The sequence below is a fragment of the Monodelphis domestica genome, chromosome 1 (assembly GCF_027887165.1).
Source record: "Monodelphis domestica isolate mMonDom1 chromosome 1, mMonDom1.pri, whole genome shotgun sequence".
NCBI classification, from domain to species: Eukaryota; Metazoa; Chordata; class Mammalia; order Didelphimorphia; family Didelphidae; genus Monodelphis; species Monodelphis domestica.
The window spans coordinates 454,604,767-454,625,458 of record NC_077227.1 but is presented as its reverse complement, the minus strand read 5'-3'; the positions used below and the strand labels follow the sequence as shown (position 1 = coordinate 454,625,458).

Below are 20,692 nucleotides of genomic sequence, written 5' to 3'. Positions count from 1 at the left end.
ACAAGGTGATGGAGAGACCCCTCTGGGTCAAAGCAAGTTTAAGTAGCAACAAAAAGGACCTAAAGCTATTTTTCAACCTATGGATAGCTAGAAAAGGAGGGAAGCTAATCAAGTAGTCAAGAGTGTGGGGTATTACATGACTGACTTGAGAGCTGCCCTGGCACCCTCTGGACATTGAAAGAATCCCATTATTTTCCTGTCTCTTTCAATTGCAGTTTTGTATCCCCCAACCCCTTAGTCCTTCTCTCTCATTCTCAGTGTCTCTCTGTCATGTTTTTCTGTGATAGGAATCATGTATTTTCCTACTTATATCCAGCATAAAAAGGAAGCGGAATGAAACAGAACTGGGAAGCCCAGAAGTGTGTCATCATTGTACCACTGGGAAAGAAAAAAACCGTAGACATTCCTGGAAGTTACCAGGTGAACAAAATCAACAATCCAGCTCTAAGCTGTTTAAGGGAAGTTAAGTAATGAATTCTGGGAGAAACCCAGAAATAAAGGGGTGGGGGAAGAAAAGCAAGTTGAGAACAAGTTGTACTCTATTTGCCTTGCAACTCATTTTTTTCCACTCCAAGAATGACAGTGCATCTCTAGGTAAATACAGCCCACTGAGTGGTTCATACTAAGTAGTCCATTATAGCTTATAGTCCACTGAGATGGGATGCTCAGAAAGAGGACTCTGATTAGTCTAATGAATAAATTGTAAAGGATTTAATTAAGTAAATAAATATCCCTGTTACATTATTTTATTATCTATTTAACAATTGCCTGTCCCTATAAAATAGTAATAAATTCTTATTTTATTTATATGAAAAAAGGGGACCCTGAGGTCCTAAATGTGTGCCTAAAATGTCTCCCTCTGTGTCCTCAAAGTCAGACCAGAGACTATTCTCCATAGTGTGACCTTGATGAAGGGACAGACAGCTGGGGGATTGTCATTTTTAGGAGCCTTTACCTGTGACAGATGAGGGCAGGGAGGGAAAGACAAAGGGGACAAGAGCAAAGGAGAAACAAGCTAAAAGAAAAACAGGAGGAGAGTGGAATATAGGGGAGGAATGAAGGGGAGAGTGGAGAAGAGGGAAGAGGAAGAGAAATGAGAAAGAAGAGGAGGAGAGGGCAGTTAGGTAGAACCAGGTCTGGAGATGGGAGTTCCTGAGTTCAAATCTGGCCTCAGACACTTCCTAGCTGGGTGACCCTGGGCAAGTCATTTAGCTCCTATTGCCTAATTCTAATCTCTATTCTGCTTTGGAACTAAAACACAGTATTAATTCTAAAATGAAGGCAAGAGTTTAAAAAAAGAGGAAAAAGAAAAGAGAGAAGGAGTGGAGGGAAAGAGATGAGAGGAGAAGAGAGATAAAAAAAGAGGAGAGGAAGTAAAAGGAGAGGACAGAGGAAGAGAGGAGGAGGGAAGGGGGAGGAAGCCTCAGGGATGAGAAGTAAATACCAGGGATTCTCTTTTCCCTCCCATTCTATATTATCAATTCATAGTCTCCAAGAAGAGGTACAAGAATTAGTATCTTCCCCAATCTTGGCTTAATGAACCAATGATAATGTTTCTGAGTGCCTAAGTTCCTGGCCAAGCAGTCTAATCTTCCTAGGACCCAATATTACCAGAAACAGATACTGATATAGTGATGTCCTTCCATCAAAAGAAATCTATTCAGATGCTTTCAGTCTAAATAATTATGTATCCATAGCAATAAGGTGATTTTTTTTCTTTCCAGAGAATCTGTAAGAGCCAGGCTCAGCTTCCGGTCTTCACAGTGCCCCCTAACATGCACAAGCTGACGAATGCCCCTGCCCTCTGTTAATAATACTCCTCTCTTAGACTTGTGCTCCTTGGATATATATATATATATATATATTTATATATATATAAACTTCTAAGTGTATGTCAAAATCACCTATCCTGTAGAGAAGACAGAGGAAGATAAATAGGGCATAGGGTCATGAGAGGAAAAAAGACATATTTAGATGTATAGAGGTGGAACACTGAGACCAAAAGAAGATGGTGTGACTTATTGGGAAAAGAGCTCAGGAAAATGGTACAGAACAATAATGATTTTCTAGGGATTCCATTGGGCCATTCTTACTAGGGATACGTTGGGGGTCCTGGCTACAAAGAATAAGGATTAGAATTTCCTATGACTCCAAGGATTAACTCTTGGACCATGGACCCTTTCAGGAATCAAGTGAAACCTATGGATCCTTTTTCAGAATAATGGTTTTAAGTCATTGAAGGAAATGTTACATTTCATTTAGAGGTTAGTAAAAACATAGATGGCTTTTTCTCATCCTGTTCCCATTTATAGATCCCCTGAAATCTATCTACAAACCCTAGGCAAAGGAACCCTACTCTAAACCTTCTGAAAAAGGGAGAGCACAGCACTGTTGAGCAGAAGAGAGGAAGGTTGGGTGGCAAGGGTCCTTAGTGCTCATCTCTAAATTAGAAAAAGGCAAAAGTTACACCTCATAACACAAAATTGACCTTGCCAACATAAGAAGTAGCAGTAGCAAAACTAAAAGAGGGGGGAAAAAAGCTGACTCTTTAGGGGATAAAAAAATATTTTTTTTAACTCCAAGAAACACAGATATCATTGTTGTCCCTTAATTTGCCATCATAGGAATGAATACAGAAATGTTCTTTGTGCTAGCATATCTCAGTCTTTCTGACCTTGCCAGCTTTTGTTTCTTTTCTACATAAGACAAGTAGATAGCTACTATACACAAAAGACCATTTTAGGATACTTGTATATTGATCATATTGGGAAAATTTTGGCTCAGTTATGCAAATTTTATCATTCATCAATGGACCTAGAAGGTCTCTTCCATCTCCAAATGCATGATCCTGAGAAATAATTCCATAGTTATTGTTTTTCCAAGGACCAGACTAGTTTAATGTGGAAGCTTTGGGCCCAGCAGTTTTGGCTAAATCATGTTTTGCTAAATTTTGATCTGAGAAACATCAACTCACTCTTCATGGTTTTCACTGTTACAAATAAAGCAATAGGAAAAGTTGATCTGTTTTCTTTGAGGTTGCCTTGCCCCAGTTTTTCCTCTTCCCCCTCCTTGCTGGTTCCTGACCCTGGGATTCCATGTTCTCCCTTCTTCTGTTCTCTTTCCCCCTCTTTAAATCCTCTTGAGATCACCATCTAGCACAGGCTTTAGAGTGGCTAAGATACCTTCAAAGACTCTAAATTTGGAAGGGACCATTGAGGCCATCCTATGCATACCCAAAGAAACATCTTCTCTAAAATATCCTCAGAAGATGGCATCTAGATTTTGATTAAAGACCACCCAGAGAGAAGGAGCTTATCAACCTCAAAGCCTCTCCTTTCTTTGGACAGTTCTAGTTGTTAAAAAAAGTGGTTTTGATGTTGCACTTTAATTAAATCAAGTCTAAACCTGCTTCTTTTCTCATGCTACCCATCACTCCTAAATCTGCACTCTGAGGTCAAGCAGAAGAAATGAAATCCTTCTTGAGCAGTTGAGACCCTTGAAAATAGCCATCAACAAATTCTCAGGTTTACCACAGGATTCCTAATTCCTCTTTGGATTATAACACTGAATCACTCATTTGATTCTCATTACATATTGATTTGTGTTGTTCATTAACTCTTTCTTGGGTGTGTACTAATGTATCCTCAATAGGATTATTAACTTCTGAAGGACAAGACTATCATTTGTGTTTCTTTTCTTACCCTCAGTCCCATTTTTCTAGTACTCAGCATAATACTGATTGCATAAAGTGCTGGGCAGGCCTAGAGACTGGAAGACTCATCTTGAGTTCAAATCTGACCTTAGACACTTCCTAGCTGTGTGACCCTAGACAAGTCATTTAACCCTGCTTGCTTAAGTTTTCTTATCTGGAGAAAACCCCAAATGGGAACTTATTAGTTGGTTGACTATGTGCAAGTCTTAGCTTTGGTTCCTTCATCTGAAATGACTGAACAACAAGAATTGTCAATGGCTTCCTATGTGACTTTGAGCAAATCACAACCTTTGTGGTCTTCAGAACTCCCATTTCTAAGTCAGGGCATCTTTTGCATATTCCATATCTATAAAAACAAGGAAAATCATAATCATATCTGCTTGCTATATATAATCTTTTTTACTTTAGGACAAAGACTTTTCCTTCCAGAAATCTCCAATTAAAACCCAGGTCAGCTATCATTTCATTTCCTTAACAGGTTGCATTTCTCTGTACTTTTCCATTATACTCCTCCCCAAGCCCATTCTAGTTACTTCCCCTCCCCCCACACACACATTTTCCTTGTTGCTTACTTTATTTTATTTTATTTTTTAATTTTTTTCCAATGGTTTCATGATTCTTGTTGTCTCCCTCGCCTGTCCCCCCACAAAATAACCATTTCCACATTATTCATTTTTGTGAAGAGGGATCTTTTAAAACCCAAACCCTGAATAATATACCCATATAAATGAGCAATAAATCATGTGTTTTCTTCTGCATTTCTACTCCCATAGTTCTTCCTCTGGATGTGGATAGTGTTCTTTCTCATAAGTCTCTCAGAATTGTTCTTAACAAAGTCAATCACATTTGATCGTCCCATGATGTTTCAGTCTGTGTGTTGTGAGATTTAAAATGGTTGAGGTCTTAAACTGTAGTGATTAAAATAGTGGAAGATATAAATTGTGATAGATATAAGAGAGGGTGAGTAAATTTGACCGCAGAAAATATGTTTTCACTACAGTGTCTTGGTTTCAAAATCAAATATAAGGTGGTCGCCAGGGAAATATTCCCAATTATTCAAATACCCAAGTCAATTGGGTTTTATAGAGATTTTAATTAACAATACAATGAGTAATCAAAGAAAGAGAGAGATAGTAAGAAATGAATAAGTATGAAGGGCCTCAAGCCAATATGGCCTAGACCTGAGTCTTAAAAGAGAAATCAGTCAGTTTTTTATAACTCACCATAAGATCTGTCTAAGTAAGGATTTCTAATGACATCTCAGCTGCTTTCACCAGCTCCCTCCTCCATCTGAATGTTTCAGAATCAGTCTCCTCAGAATGAGTCTCTCCAATCTGAATGTTTCAGAATGACTTCCCAGCTCTTCCCTGAGCTCTTATTTTTAAGGGCAAAATCTTCTCTGTCACCTCCCCTAAGTCCTTCCATCTACCAATCACTGTAGATGTTTCTAAAGGACCGCCCATTTTGAATTCACAGTTGAGTAGTTTTAATCTCTTTAGTAAGTCAGGAAAAAAATGCTGCTGTGTCGACAAATTTCATTAGAAAAAACCTCTGAATAAGTTATCACCCTTTTAGGTTTAAGTAGTTTACAAGTTGCCCCACCTTTATAGGTACTTAGTATCCCATTGTATCAATTCTAAAACAGTCATGTCTCAAAGAACTTCCTGTCCCTTCCATAAGCATGGATCAAAGTACTTTTCATTGTTCTCAAGGAGCTCTCTGTCCTAAAGCAGTCCTAAGTAGGGTGGAGTAGGGATATTCCCAAGGCAAGGAGCCCTCACATTCAAGTAGAATTCTCACTATCTGCTAGGGAATTTTTTTAAGTAGAAGATTCCCCAATAGGGGAAACCCCTAACATTCATAAGCCTGAGAAATTTTAAGGTTTACAGTGTGCAGTGTTCTCCTGGTTCTGCTCATTTCACTCCTCATCAGTTCGTGGAGGTCTTTCCCGTTCATATAGAAATCAAGCAATTCATCATTCCTTTCAACACAGTAGTATTCCATCACCATCATACACCAAAATTTGTTCAGGCATTCCCCAATCGAGAGACATCCCTTCATTTGCCAATTTTTTGCCACCCCAAAAAGTGCAGCTATAAATATTTTTGTATACATAGAACCTTTCCCATTTTTTTCCCCTTTGGGATACAAACTCAGTAGTTGAATGGCTGGATCAAAGAGCAGGCATTCTTTTAAGGCCCTTTGGGCATAGTTCCAATTTGACCTTCAGAATGGTTGGATCAATTCACAACTCCACCAGCAATGCATTAGTGTCCCAATTTTGCCACCACCCCTCCAAAATTTATTATTTTCCTTTATTGTCATGTTGGCCACTCTGCTAGGTGTGAGGCAGTACCTCAGAGTTGTTTTGATTTGCATTTCTCTAATTAGGAGGCATTTATGTTGCTCATTTTTGTATGTTTCCTTTCCCAATTAGATTGCAAGCTCCTTGAGGACAGGAATTGTCTTTTTATTTTCATGTCTGTATCCCTAGCTCTTAGCACAGTGCCTGGTAGGAGGTGCTCACTAAATATTTGTTGACTGGCTGCTAACTAAAAATTAAGTTATTTATTGTTCCTAATAGAAACAGAATGCTGCCTCATTTTAGAGGCTGAAACTGAGACCCAGAGAGAATGGATCTGCCCTTTGTCATGCAGGTAGTAAGGGGCAGAATCTTCATGAGAAGTTGGGTCTCCTGAGTCTTGGTTCAGCATTCACTATAAAGAGCTATCTGGGGAGGCAGTGAAGTGGATTGATAGCCAGACCTAGAGACTGAAGGTCCTAGGTTCAAATCTGAACTCAGATATTTCCTAGCTCTGTGACTCTAGGCAAATCATGTTACCCCCATTGCCTAGCCTGTCCAAGTCTCTTCTGCCTTGGAGTTGATACAAGTTTTGATTCCAAGATGCGAAGTGGTAAGGGCTTTAAAAAAAAATGAAGGAAAAAAAGAGACATCTGTATTATAGAGGACACCTAAGTTGGTTCTCCTGAATCTCTGTTCAGTGTTCACTGTATGAAGATGTCCGGGTTACAGAAGAGTAGTTTATAATTGGACTAGAACAAGGGACCATGAGACCACCCCCTTCTTTGATGTTCAAGAGGCTCAATAGAAAGAGCCTGAGGGCTAATGATTGACACACATTTTATCATTCTCAGTCTATCCTACTACCATAAAGTGATGTTTTATGCAAGTCTAAAGAGATGCTTATGAGGATGGGGCTGCATGTACTTCTTACACACTTATTTACAAGTATGAAATATAAAACAACATCTTCTAAACATGTTCCTCCATGATTCACTCAAAGGTAGACAGGGAGGGTGGAGACAAAAGAAAAAAAAAGCCTATACTTGCTCTATCTTGTAAGGCTGAAGAACAATGAAAGCTTCAACTTAATGTCCTAATCAACTCACAAAAATACTTTAGTGAGTCAATGGGGTATGGCAAAAAGAGCCTTCATCTTGGAGTCAGAAGTCTTGGATTTTGACATTTAGTAGCTGGTTGACCATGTGCAAGTCTTAGTCTCAGTTCTCTTACAACCTTCCTCAGAGGAACGTGTGCTTCTTTTTAGACCCTCACCTTCCTTCTTAGAATCAATACTTTGTATTGGTTCCAAGGCACAAGGGTGGTAAGGGCTAGGCAATGGGGTGAAGTGACTTGCCCAGGATCACACAGCTAAGAAGGATCTGAGGTCATATTTGAACCCAGGGCCTCCTTATCTCAGATCTTGCCCTCAATTCATTGATCCACCTAGCTACCCTCCATCTATGTGTGTGTGTGATTTGATTTTTTTAAAAATGGATCAGTAAATATTAAAGTGTTTTCAGTCTGTTTTTATTGTTATCTACCAAACACACAAGAATAGAACTGAGATAGACTATTGTTTAATGAGTTCATTTCTATTCACATATTTGAAACTGAAAAGACAGTAAAAATATGTCCAAAGCATGTTAAAATGTCAGGTCTGTACAGATTCCTGTATTTACAGGCACACAGAGGTGAGAGCATCAGTGGAAGCAGCTACAACTCTCCCTCTGGGGGGCTTTGCAGACACAGCCCTGGGCACACTTGGCACATCCTGCTGGGCAGCAGGAGCAGCAGCCTGAGACAGAAAGACAGGAGATGAGTATGAGAGAAGCCTGGCAGGGTCTAGTCCTAGGGAGGTTTATAGTGATGAGCTCAGCAGTAAGGGAAGGATGCTATTTTTTCTAAGATCCTTGATGGTTGATTGAAGAGATTTTATATCATTAAGAAATTACTCCTCCTGGGGGCAGCTGGGTAGCTCAGTGGATTAAGAGCCAGGCCTAGAGACAGGAGGTCCTAGGTTCAAATCTGGCCTCAGCCACTTCCTAGCTGTGTGACCCTGGGCAAGTCACTTGACCCCCATTGCCTAGCCCTTACCACTCTTCTGCCTTGGAGCCAATACACAGTATTGACTCCAAGACGGAAGGTAAGGGTTTAAAAAAAAAAAGAAATTACTCCTCCTGTCAGCTCACCTCCCTTCCCCACTCCTCCCACCCACTTCCTTAGTTGAGATCTAATTCTCTTTCACTGCTGAGTTTAGGCCTTAGAAAATCATCTTGAAGTTCTCTCAGAGGGGAGAGGAGCTTCAAGGTAGGAAGATAGAAACAGGATAGAAATTTTAGATACCACGAGGGGGATGATGGAGTCAAATTAGAGATATGAGGTGGCCAGAATGAGTCTTTATTAATTATCAATGAGCCACAGCTAAGCTCTGATCAAAGGACCCTTCCGAAGGCTTTTACCAGTCCAGAGATCCACATTTAATACCACGCAGGTCAGAGAGGTGAATAGAGAAAGATTAAAGATGGAGCTTGGCCTCTGCAAGGACAGCCATCAGCTAGCCTGAAAGAGAAGGAGAGAGAGAGATGGAGCTTGCTGGGCTACTTATACCCTTTGATACACAGTACATAGGGATGACCCTCATTGGTTAATGACAAGGCATAGGTGTGGTTTCTCTTGACCAGGCGAGAACAAAGAAACTTGTTTTCCTGCCTAACCTGGGGGAAGCTGGGGTCAAGGGTCAGAGGCCTTCCCAGCCATGAGCAATACTGAGCATGCTCAAGACTGAGCATGCTCTCTTTTAAGGCAATCTGCACATACCAACTGTTCCCCTTGCTCATAGCTAGGGGTGGACTGCTACACATCTCTTCTAAGCACGCTCACTTTTCTTGCAGGAGGTGCAGGGTAGGATTTACATTTGCAGGAGCCTGGAAGGAAAGAAGAACATGAGAAAGGACCAGCAAAGAAATGGGTGAAAGACACCGTCTTCGCATTCTCCCACTCTCTGCCACCCAGGAGCTCTTCCCAGGCTTGTCTTAACCAAGTCTGCCTTTGCTAACTTTCCAGAAACTCTCACCCTAGACTAACCCCAACTAGTCTCCATCACTGGGGGACGGGCACCCTGCAGGCCTGACCACATTCCTCTGCCCATCTGATGGAGACAGACAGCTAAGTAAAAGTGTGCCTAGAACACTGGAGTTGGGAAGGCCCAAGTCCAAATTTGGCCCAGCTACAATGACCCTGGATGGGTCATTAACTTCTATCTGCCTCAGTGTCCTTGTCTATCAACGAAGCTCCCAGGGTCGTCGTGGGGATAAAATGTAATAATATTTGCCAAGCATTTTGCAGACTTTAAAGTGATACAGAAATGCTGCTATTGTTATCATTCTTTCTAGAAAAGATCCTAAAGTCAGTCCCTTGGTTAAAAGGGCCCTTTTCAAATCCCTGGAACAGTGACTTGTAATTCTAGGCTTTGGTGTGTTGGGTTTGAGGTGGAGAAGACGAAGGACTTTTCATAGTACTGTAGACCCACCTTCCTTTTTCCACCCCAGCCTACTGTCTTGTCCCCACGTCAAGATTGCCCTATAGCACATTAGCACATGGAGGGCATCCCAGGCCTGTAGATGTTTCCAGAACCCAGGAGTCCTCACCACCCACATAGTCACAGTTGGGAGCCATGGCTGGCAGGGAGAGGTCAGGCTGGCAGATCTCACAGAAGGATGGATGGGAGAAAGAGGTGGAGGAAAGAGCCAGAACCTCCCATTGAAAGCAGAAGGACCAGGAGAGTGAGTGCAAAAGTGCAAAAAGGAGTGCAAAAGCCCTGCCTCCTTTCTCCTCCTCCTCCTCCCTCCTGCCCAAGGCCAGCCTCCAGCCCCCTGCCCCAAGGTCTGTGCTGACTCACAGGCAGAGCCCTGAACTGTGCCTCGTGGATTCCTTACTTGATGGGAAGGTGCTGAGGCAGATCTCCAAGAGGACCTGGATCCTGCCTCTCCCCCACCATAGGGCTGCATGCAGAGAGAGCACGTGCGGGAGGGATGAGGAACCCCAGGGCCTCTGCCTTCTTCCCTAATAAGCAGCTCGTCTGACCTGTGTCATCTAGTGCTTGCTCAGAGTTGGGAGGGGAGGGAGGGAGAGAATTAGGACCCCCAAATGTCAGAAAATGCATATGAAACATTGTTTCTGTAGGCAACTGGGAGGAAAAAAAGGAAGGAAAAATACAATTGATGGGGATAAACAGCTAGTCCAGCCCTCCATGAATCCCAGGATTATGAGAAAGTGTGTCCTGGTGTCTTTCTTTCCGTTTGTGCATATGGACCCAGAATTCTTCTGTATTACTGGCAGTGAGTTTGACTTCTCTACCAGACACCCTGTTTAAAGCCAGGTTCCATCATGTTTCCCCATGAGCTTTCTGGGAGGAAAGTGGGAGTTGTAAACCTTAAAATTTCTTAGACTTATGAATGTTGGAAATTTCCCCATTGGGAAATTTCATACTTGAAAAAATTTCCTACTGATAGTAAGAACTCTATTGGAATATGAAACTCCTTGGCATGGGAGGATCCTTCTCCTCCCTGCTTAAGACTACTTTATGACAGAAACCTTTTGCTAAACAATGGAAAGGGCTTTGACCTATGCTTAAGCATAGAACAGGAAGTTCTTTGAGTCATGATTGATTTTAGAATTGATACAATAGAGATACTTGGAATGACAGAATCAGGTTTTGGAACTTACAATCTCCACCCTACTCAGAGTAACAGGATTTAGGAAGGGCTGCAGCAAAGATCAAGATTTAATTATTTGAGAATATGACCTTCAACAGACATGTGCAAAGGAAACAGACCTCTGGGTGGTCCTGGGTCAAACTAGAGCCACCACTGGCACAGGGGAGACATCGACAGTGATTGGTAGATGTGAGAACTGAGGGGAGGGGACTTAGATGGTTTGCTTCAAGATAGCAGGGGCTGAGGACAGGAGGAAGTTTTTGCTCTGGGAGGTTTTGCTCTGAAGGAGTCTGAGAGGAGAGAGGTCTTGGAAGGAGAGCTCCTGGAGAGGTCTGAGAGGAGGGCTTGCTCTGAAGGAGGCTGGAGGTGGAGGCCCCTGAGATTGTTTCTCCATTTTGGTCACATGAGTGATAGGGACTGATCTCTTTTCTTTGCCTCAGCTATCTAAGGGCTTAGGCCTTTGGCCCAGCCTAAGCAGAGGGGGTATTTAAGCCCTATTCCCTTCTCCCCCCCCCTCTCTAATACCTTTCTTCCTCCTGTTTGTAATTAAAAACTCCATAAAAGGTTGACTGCTGATTTGAGTTTTCAGTTAGGAATTACATAGCTGAATTCCTTGGCTAGCTTAAATTAATATATATCAGTCTTTTAAAGTGATTTCCATATCACAGAGTCCTCCCAGTCCATCAGCCTCTGAGCCTTTGAGGTATCTGCTGTCATAGTCACAATGAACAAATATGAGTGAAAGCACTGGGGGGATAGGTGGGAGGGCTTCGATAAATAGGAAGATCACTGGAAATGGGGGAGGGGGGTGAGAAGTATATTTAGAGGGTCCCTGAGAGGGCAGGAATAAACTCAGGGGATCTTAAAGGGGATATTCAAAACTCTGGGGAGAGTACTGTCTTTCTTGGATTTGCCTTTTCCCCCCTTTAACCCCCTCCCTTCCATCTTGGAGTCAATACTAAGGATTGATTCCAAGGCAGAAGAGCAGGAATGGGGTTTAAGTGACTTGCCCAGGGTCACACAGCTAGGAAGTTTCTGAGGTCAAATTTGAACCCAGGACCTCCTGTATCTAGGCCTGGCTCTCAATCCACTGAGCCACCTAGCTACCCCTTAGATTTGTCTCTTATCTCAATGGACTTCTTTGACCGTGTGGTCAGACTGATTTCTCACTCAGTTCTTAGTAGTTGGCAGTCTCAGTTCTGAACCACTTACTAGCTCTGTGACCCTGGGCAAATCATTTCACCTTGTTTGCCTCAATTTCTTCTACTGTGAAATAAACTGGAGGAGGAAATGGTGAACTACTCCAGTATCTTTGTCAAGAAAACACTAGTTCCAAAGAGTCAAACACAAATAAAAACAAACAATTAAACAGCAACAAAAGCTAGCTGGTGCCAGCTTTTTGACCCAGTGAATTCTAGGATCTTAGAGGTGAAAGAGTCCTCAAGAGATCATATGATCCAGTTAGTTCTGTAGGATTCTCTTCTGAGTTCCTTCTTCCTGAGGAATCTGTCATTCATTTATGTTTCAAAGACATTTACTGACTACTTACCAGTTAATTAAAGTTACTTTATATGTTAAGGTAAATATGAAGGAAAATAAATAGCCCTAACCTGCAGGCTACCTATAACTTATTGGTAGGATATTTTATATGTGCAATATGCATACATACAATGTGTCAAATCATCTGTAAAGCTTGGTCCCTTCCAGTTCTAACATAGCATGATTGTGTTTGCACTCTACCAGAAGGCAGCTTAAGAACTCGTATTTATACGGGCCTTCAAAGTTTGTGAAACTCTTGCCTCACAATTCCCCAGTGTTGTAAGTGAAAAAATATTAATATCTCCTATGTATTAAAAAAACTGAGACTTGGGAGATTATTACTTGGTCAGTATCTTGTAGCTATCTTTGGAGATATCATATATGCTTAGGAATAAAACAAAGCACCAGCCTGTATGACATGCAGCTAGACAAGAACCTCTTCTGTTAGCCCAACAACACAGACCTCTAATTGTATCTAAAGATTCATGCATGATATAGTAGATAGAATGTTGGACTTGGAGTCAGGAGATATCTGAATTCAAATATTACCTGTGAAATATGCCAGCTATTTGTGGCATATAAGTGGGAGCAACTCACATAACCCTACAGGAGCCTCAGCCAACTTTTAAGCCAATCAATAAGCATTTATTATGTACCTACTACATATCAAAGCATTGAGTTAGACAGGTATCAAGGTAGAAAAGGGGGAAATTCCATTTTTCAAGGAGGTAACATTTTATGACATAACTACTAAATTATAAATAAATTTGGGATTTATTTCACATAGAAAAAAATTAACCTTCCTTGACGTAACATTGTATTTGTGGAAAAGTTTACACACATACATACTTGAACCTTTGGACAGTTACTTTAGTTAAATCTCCTTAGATTTACATTGGAAGAGAAAAAAAAAAGCATTTTATAGCATCTATTATATGCCAAGCACTTTTTTTACAAATATTATTTCATTTGATCCTTATAATAAACTTGGAAGGTAGGTGTTATTATTATTCCCATTTTACAGTTGAAGAAACTGAGGGAAACTGAGGTCAAGTTGTAGTCGAGGAATACCTCCTCTTTTCTTTATTTGTATTTGCCTAAGATAAAGTTGTGGACTTACTTATCTTTGCTTCAGACAAAGATGAGGATTGACCTTCGCCCATCTTGGGACCAAGGATGAAACAGTAAACAAGAAGGCTGCGGGATAAAATTTATGAAGGGCTAATTGCGATTAGGTGGGCGCCTATCCCCTCGTCTGTCCCCTTCCCCTTTGTTTGTATTTGCATTAACGGAAGAATGTAGGCTGACCTTCGAACACCTGACTATCCCTTGACCAAGATTAGGGTTTCTGGAATGTAGAGTTGTACATTCCTGTAGGTTTTTTGTCTAAGTAGTCTTTGCCTATAAAAGTTCTGTGTGAAGCAAATAAAATTGGCACTATTTCTCTCTTTTCATATAGTGTCCATCTCTTCTTTTGTTATTCTTCATTTTTCGTTACCCCAAACAGGATGTCACAGGACTGGCTGACCCTGTGGATGAGTCTTGTAAGCCATAGAATCTTACAAATGGCTGCCCAGACAGGGACTTTCATTCGTAACCCCGATTCCTTTGCTGGTCATAGGATGACGAAGAGTTAACAGCTTTTGCCCCGAGACTGCAGCTCGGATGGGCAGAAGAATCGAACAGAGAGAGTGCAGTATTTGTGGGCCTCCTCTGTTCCCCAACTTTTTCTCTCTCTTTCGCTTTTTAGTTTAAACTGTCCCCTATTAGGGACCCCCTTCCCCCCATTCTTTTCTTTTCTTGGAACCCTTCCTTCGGTTTTCTTTGGAGAACCCCCGACGCTGTGTGCTGGTCATGCAGTTTCAATGCTACGGAGATCCCCTTGGTGGTGAGCATACGAGATACTCTAAGGGTGAGAGGGAAATTATATTTTTTCTTTAGAATGGATCCTAAAACACTGATTTTTTTTCTCAAAGCATGCTTGTCACAATGTTGTGTGTTTCTGTTTTTTGTTGTCTTTGTCAAAGTCTCATCTCTATGTATTCTTAAATTGGACACACAAAAAGAATGTAAAATGGGATAGTTGCAAGATTGACCTTGTCTGTCAAAAACCCTCAGCAGAGGACAAAAGCAAATACCTGTTCAATGATTTTTTCCTCTTTCTTTCTTTGGATGGGCCCCCAAAGGAGCGAAAAAGAGAAAAATTCAGAGCAGAAAAAGGGAGATTTTTACTCCACAATTAGAGGCTATTTTTCACTTAAGATTAATCCTATGGTTTGATGTATGCAATTTGGGAGTATTGTTAATGATTTTGATATGATCTAAATTTAATTTCGTGCAACTATTTGTCAGTTAAAGGTGAAATATTAATCAGATTTTATTGAGCACAACAAAACTCCTGGTTAGAAGTTTGTTTTATTAAATATTGCTATACATAATGGTTTCAGTGAATTTGAGAATTGTCTAAATGTGGCTGATAGCCAGACTGACACAGAGAGGGAATATTTTCTTCTATAAGGACAAAAAATTGCACTGGCTACTTTATATATGTAAAAGTCATCATGTTGTTGAGAAGAACTTATTCTAGAAATTAAATTTGGGATTTTTTCAAATCTGATTTATTTTAATGCATGTGCTGTCAGGAATAGTAACAAGAAATCATATGACACACAAGAAGTTTAAGTAATTAATCTGTTCATGGAATTTTATAATACTAGTATTAAGAATTTGGTATTTTGCAAGAGAGAATTTCTAAATGATGTTTTTGATCAAAGTTATATGAATTGTTTTTAAATGTGAAAAATGCATAGGAAGGAATTGGTAATCTAGAGATGAACATGTATGTATTCAGATACCAAATGCTGGAAATTAGTGATGCTGAGTGAATACAGAATATGTATGCATTTGTATTATGAAGAGAATTAAGTTTTCCACCTAAATAGGTTAAGGGTATATGATATACAAACTGTATGTCCTTAACAAGACAAATTTAACCAGCCCTGAAATCAAGAGGGCTTGTCATGAAGATTGAATACAATTCCATATAGTGCCTTTCCTCTACTTACAATAATGGTAAAGAGGGGAAGCCAGAAGAAACAATGAAGTAGTCCCAATAAGAGAAAATAATTAATTGAAGTAGATAAAGGGGACTTATCCCTTCCTAAGTTTTTTTTAGGAAACAGACCCAGCCCCCTCCCCCTCAGGAGGTCAAACAGTTTTTGCAGGCTGAAAAAAAAAAGACTCTAATTAGCTGAAGGATAAGAATTAGGAAGATCAGGTAACAAAAGGAACTTCAGGAATATCAAAGAGGTCTGGCTGGAATGCCAGGTAACATATAGCTAACTAGGGATGTGATTAAGTAACTGTGAAAGTAACCAGCCTCTGAGGACAAACCTAAGGATCTCTGACCTCACATAACTATGTTTGTGATCAAACTATGTTTGACTGTCAAATAAGAATCTTTATGTGAAGGGAAATAACTTTATATCTTATAACCTATCTATATAAGTTTATAATTGAATTTGGAGGTGTCTGGATTCGTTTTATGAAGTGTTCCACTGCAATAAGAGTAATGAATAAAGATACTAACTGATATTCTTAAATTCTAGTATGAATTAGATATAATTGTAATAATGTTGATGGAATTTAATCAGGAATATAGCAATATTTTAGGCTAAACGAAAACCAAACTGTAGGTTTTATTCTACTTTAGACAGGTTTTGAGGAGTGCACGTAAATGCTTTGTGCTTCAGTTTGGTTACACTGAAACATTGCTAAAGGACTTAATCAAAGTTATTTGGGAGTTGTGGAGTTTAAACTAAAATCCACTGAGAGTAAATTATTATGAAAGAGGTTTGATAAATTCAATATTATAGTAAGCTCACTTGTTAAAGAAGGATGGGACCAGGCTGTTAAGTAATAAATCTAAATTGAGCCAAGGAGCCTTGTGATAAATTGCTCAGAAGCTATTAACCCCTTCCTTGCACACAGGAAGGAGAAAGAAGTTCCACACTAATACTTATAAACTGCAATAGGGATCTCAAAGAGTTAACAACCTCTGTGTGATAGAACTTAAGATAAGTGTATTTTAATTGTAGATTCAGAGGTTTTAAGACACTCAAACAAACAAACTTTGCCAGGCCTGGTCTGACCAAGTAGCTTGTTTGAAGCTGTGAATTTTAGTGCAAACATTCCATGTCCAGAATGATAAGATTATTCAGCCAACAAGATGTAGCTTCAGCCCTTCATTCTGTAAGACTACACTTTCCTGCTCTGTACATTATCCATTATATGGGTGATATTCTTATCATGGCTGATGATGAATCTCAAATAAGCAAGTGCTATAGTCAATTAGAAATTACCTTGCAAAAATACCATTTAGCTATTACTCAAGAAAAGATTCACAAAACAAGTCCCGTACTCTATCTAGGGGCTCAGTTATAGGCAACATCTGTTATGCCTCAAAAATACAATTAAGAAAGGACTGCTTTAATGATTATCAGAAATTGTTAGGTGATATCAATTGTGTCAGGCAATATTCATTTCTTACTACAACTGAATTACAACCTTTATTCAAAATACTGGAAGGGAGCTCTGACTTGAATTCCCCTGGAACTTTGACACCTGAGGCCTCTCTTGCTTTAGAGATAGTAGAAGATAACCATTATCAGCCTCAATTAGCTGTGAAAGTGACTATTTTTGCAACTTTAATGTTACCAACAGGTGCCTTAACTGAGAAACAAAGAGTCATTGAATGGTTACATCTAAAAAGCAAAATGGGAAAGGCTTTACAGAGTTATGACTGTCTTATGGCTCAATTAATATGGAAAGGCATAAAACATGTGGTCTCAGGTTTAGGATAGTATCCTCATGAAGTCCAGGTACCCATTGCTAAAGATATACTACAGAAATATTTAGTCTTTACTGTTAGCATACCCCATTGCTATTACCACCTACACTCCACAAGGCTTATTTTCTTTTTCGTCACAACATCCTATTTTTTTTCCTAATGTTTGTGTTGATGCAAATGCTAATTACAAGATAGGAGTATAGAAGGAAGGTAGTTCACCTGTCATTTTTACCACTCCTTATTCTTCTACCCAACAAAATGAATTAACAGCTGTTTGACTAGCTTTTTGGTTATTTCAGGAACCTTTACTCTAAATAAAAAGTGTCCTAATTGTGTTCCAAACCACCCCCCCCCCCAATGCATATTGCTGTGAATCCCAGAGGCTTAAATAGTACAAATGGATGTGACCCATGAACCGTCCTTTGGGCCACTTAAATATATCCATGTCACTGTGGATACTTATTCAGGATTTTTATGGGCTTCCTGCTTGATGGGAGAAAGAACTTCTCATGTTATTACTTTTGAGATGGCTGGTCCCCCCAGAACATTTAAAACAGATAATGGACCTGCTTATACTTCCAAACAATTTTTTCTTTTTTGCCACACTTGGGCTATTCACCTCACAGGTATCAGATCTTAAAAAACATTTCTTTTAAAACAAAAAGGGGGAGACAGCATCCCACATCGATGATTGGCAATAGCTGTATATACTATAAATAATTTGATCTTTACTTCCAATAATATATCCAGAGCTGAAAAATTTTTCTCTGCATTTTCTTATGAATGAAATTCAGGCACCACTCCTGTGCTCCTTGCCCCAGAACAAAAACTTGGCATGTGGAAAGATGATAATCAAACTTGGCAAGAGGCAAGGACTACCCAGTGGTCCTGCAAGGCCGAGGTTCTGTTTGTGTCTCCACAGGTAAAGACAGAGTATGGCTCCCTTCCTGCTGAGTTCGAGAAATTGACCATAAAGAGAAGGACAAGGAGAGGACACAGGAAGCCTCACAAGGAGACTCGACAAAGTCTCCATAAGATACTGACTCTTCTGCTTCTATTCCAGAATTTAAGTGAAGCTACTGGAGTAAAGAGATGGTCTTTGGGGAACAACCATCTTGGGTAGAGTATGTCAGCATGGGACACGCTTTACCAGAAGTCATCTTATATACAAAAACTAACTGATATTCCTGGCATTTACCATTTTGAGAGACAAGCTAAGGACAACAATCAGGCCAACAATTTGTTTGTGCCTTTCAATTGGACTGGACTAGTTGAGGCACCCCCAGTGTGCCTCACAAGAGACCATCCTGCATGCCTGCCCCTCAGATCTCTGCAGGTGCATTATTATGGTCATCCTGACCTGTCAGACTCTTTCTGGATAGGACCTTATCATGTAGATAAAAGGGAAAAATATGAAGATTATGGCCAACTGCAATATCTAGGTTGGCTAGGAGAATCTTGTGATAGTATTTGGGGACAAGAAAGACCTATTTGTCCATATGTGATGGGATATGAACAAAGAGACACTGTTAATATGTTTCTGCCCTTGCTGTCATATAGATCTAAAAGGGCATCATGTATTCATTGGAAAAATATGATTTGGATGTATTGGCATAACAACACAAGGTGTACTGGAAAGAAATTGGATTCTTATAAATTTCATGATTGTTTTATAGGATACAGCTCACCTTTGTGGGTGATGCCCCCAGAGCTAATTGGTTACATTTTGCTAATTTCACACAGATTTTGACTGATTATGGAAAGATAGCCCCGGCATTGGATAAAGTAAATATGTCTCATTATGTTAATGTTACTTATAATGGAAAAGTCCAAAATCCAGTAACTAGAAGTGTTACATTAGACATTCAAGGTAAACACTCAGGGGGATGGTATCACTCACTGGCAGAGAGAGCAATGGAATAATTGTCTCAACTAATCAGCCCTAAGAAAAGAAGATGTATTTCTTGCTTAGTTTTAGGAATTGTAGCTCTTATAGCCGCTATAACAGCCACAACTGTCAGTAGTGTTTCACTAGCACAAAGTGTAGCTAATGTAAGGACCCTGGAACATGATGCAGAATACTTACATGGGCTAGCACAGAATGTAACCCAGGTTTTACACTTGCAGCAGGATATTAATACAAGGGTTTTTTATGCTTTACAACAAATATCTAAAGATGTATTGTTATTTACCAATCAAGTAGAAATTTTAGCTATCAAGGGTAAATTAAGGTGTGATTATCGCTATTCAGCCTTTTGCCTTCTTCCTGTTAAAGCTAACATGTCTGATGCATTCGAAAAAATTAGAAGTGATTTACAAGGTCTTTGGTTAAAGAGTAACATCTCAGAGGACATCCAGCAATTGAACCATATCATTGATGAGATGGATAACTCTTTAGCTGAGGACCTTCGCCCCGAACATATCGCTGATTCGTTATACAATTGGATTAAGTCAGGCCAAAGTTGGCTATCCCCTTTGGCTCAAATGAGTATAACCATATTAACCTTCATATTGTTCATAGTTATCTTAGCGGTCCTTCTTCCCTGTCTGTTCCAAATCCTTTTGTCCAGCTTGGGAAAAATTGGCCGAATCTTGGCTCTCCACAGAAGTCTTTTGCAAAACAAATAGGGGGAATTGTAGTCGAGGAATACCTCCTCTTTTCTTTATTTGTATTTGCCTAAGATAAAGTTGTGGACTTACTTATCTTTGCTTCAGACAAAGATGAGGATTGACCTTCGCCCATCTTGGGACCAAGGATGAAACAGTAAACAAGAAGGCTGCGGGATAAAATTTATGAAGGGCTAATTGCGATTAGGTGGGCGCCTATCCCCTCGTCTGTCCCCTTCCCCTTTGTTTGTATTTGCATTAACGGAAGAATGTAGGCTGACCTTCGAACACCTGACTATCCCTTGACCAAGATTAGGGTTTCTGGAATGTAGAGTTGTACATTCCTGTAGGTTTTTTGTCTAAGTAGTCTTTGCCTATAAAAGTTCTGTGTGAAGCAAATAAAATTGGCACTATTTCTCTCTTTTCATATAGTGTCCATCTCTTCTTTTGTTATTCTTCATTTTTCGTTACCCCAAACAGGATGTCACAGGACTGGCTGACCCTGTGGATGAGTCTTGTAAGATTTGAACTCAAATCTTATCCAGCATTCAATCTACTGCACCACCAGCTGATTCTTTTTAGGAGGGTTCAATTAATTTGCATCACCTTTGGAAAACTGGGCCTTCCTTTGTATTATCCAACCCTCTGGCTGGAAGTTAAAATTGGAAAAACAGGCAGAGACCCTCTTGGCTGCTTTCTGAGTTGGAAGCAAAAGAAAGTGAGAAACAATTAAAATTAAATAGATACCTGTATACACAAGTTAATTACAGGCATGACTTATCCAGGGAGAAATTGAAATTTCCTGGCCAGGGACATGAGGCTGACTTATTCTCTCAAGTAAGGGTAAAAGGCTTTTGATGTGGGTTCTTAGGGCTTTCCCCCTTGGATTCTGCATGTGAATGCTAGCTCAGATCCAGTGGGAGAGAAGGAATAAACTTCAAATGGCACACAAAGAACCTAATGAG

At 40.0% G+C, this 20,692-nt stretch overlaps 1 long non-coding RNA gene across 1 annotated transcript; it reads left to right on the top strand.

The window, feature by feature from the left end:
- Positions 1 to 13,329: 13,329 nt before the first annotated feature.
- Positions 13,330 to 20,154, top strand: LOC103103390 (uncharacterized). Its single transcript, XR_458295.3, has 2 exons — positions 13,330 to 14,183; positions 18,043 to 20,154. It is a non-coding gene; the product is annotated as an uncharacterized LOC103103390 (long non-coding RNA).
- The last annotated feature ends 538 nt before the right edge of the window (positions 20,155 to 20,692 follow it).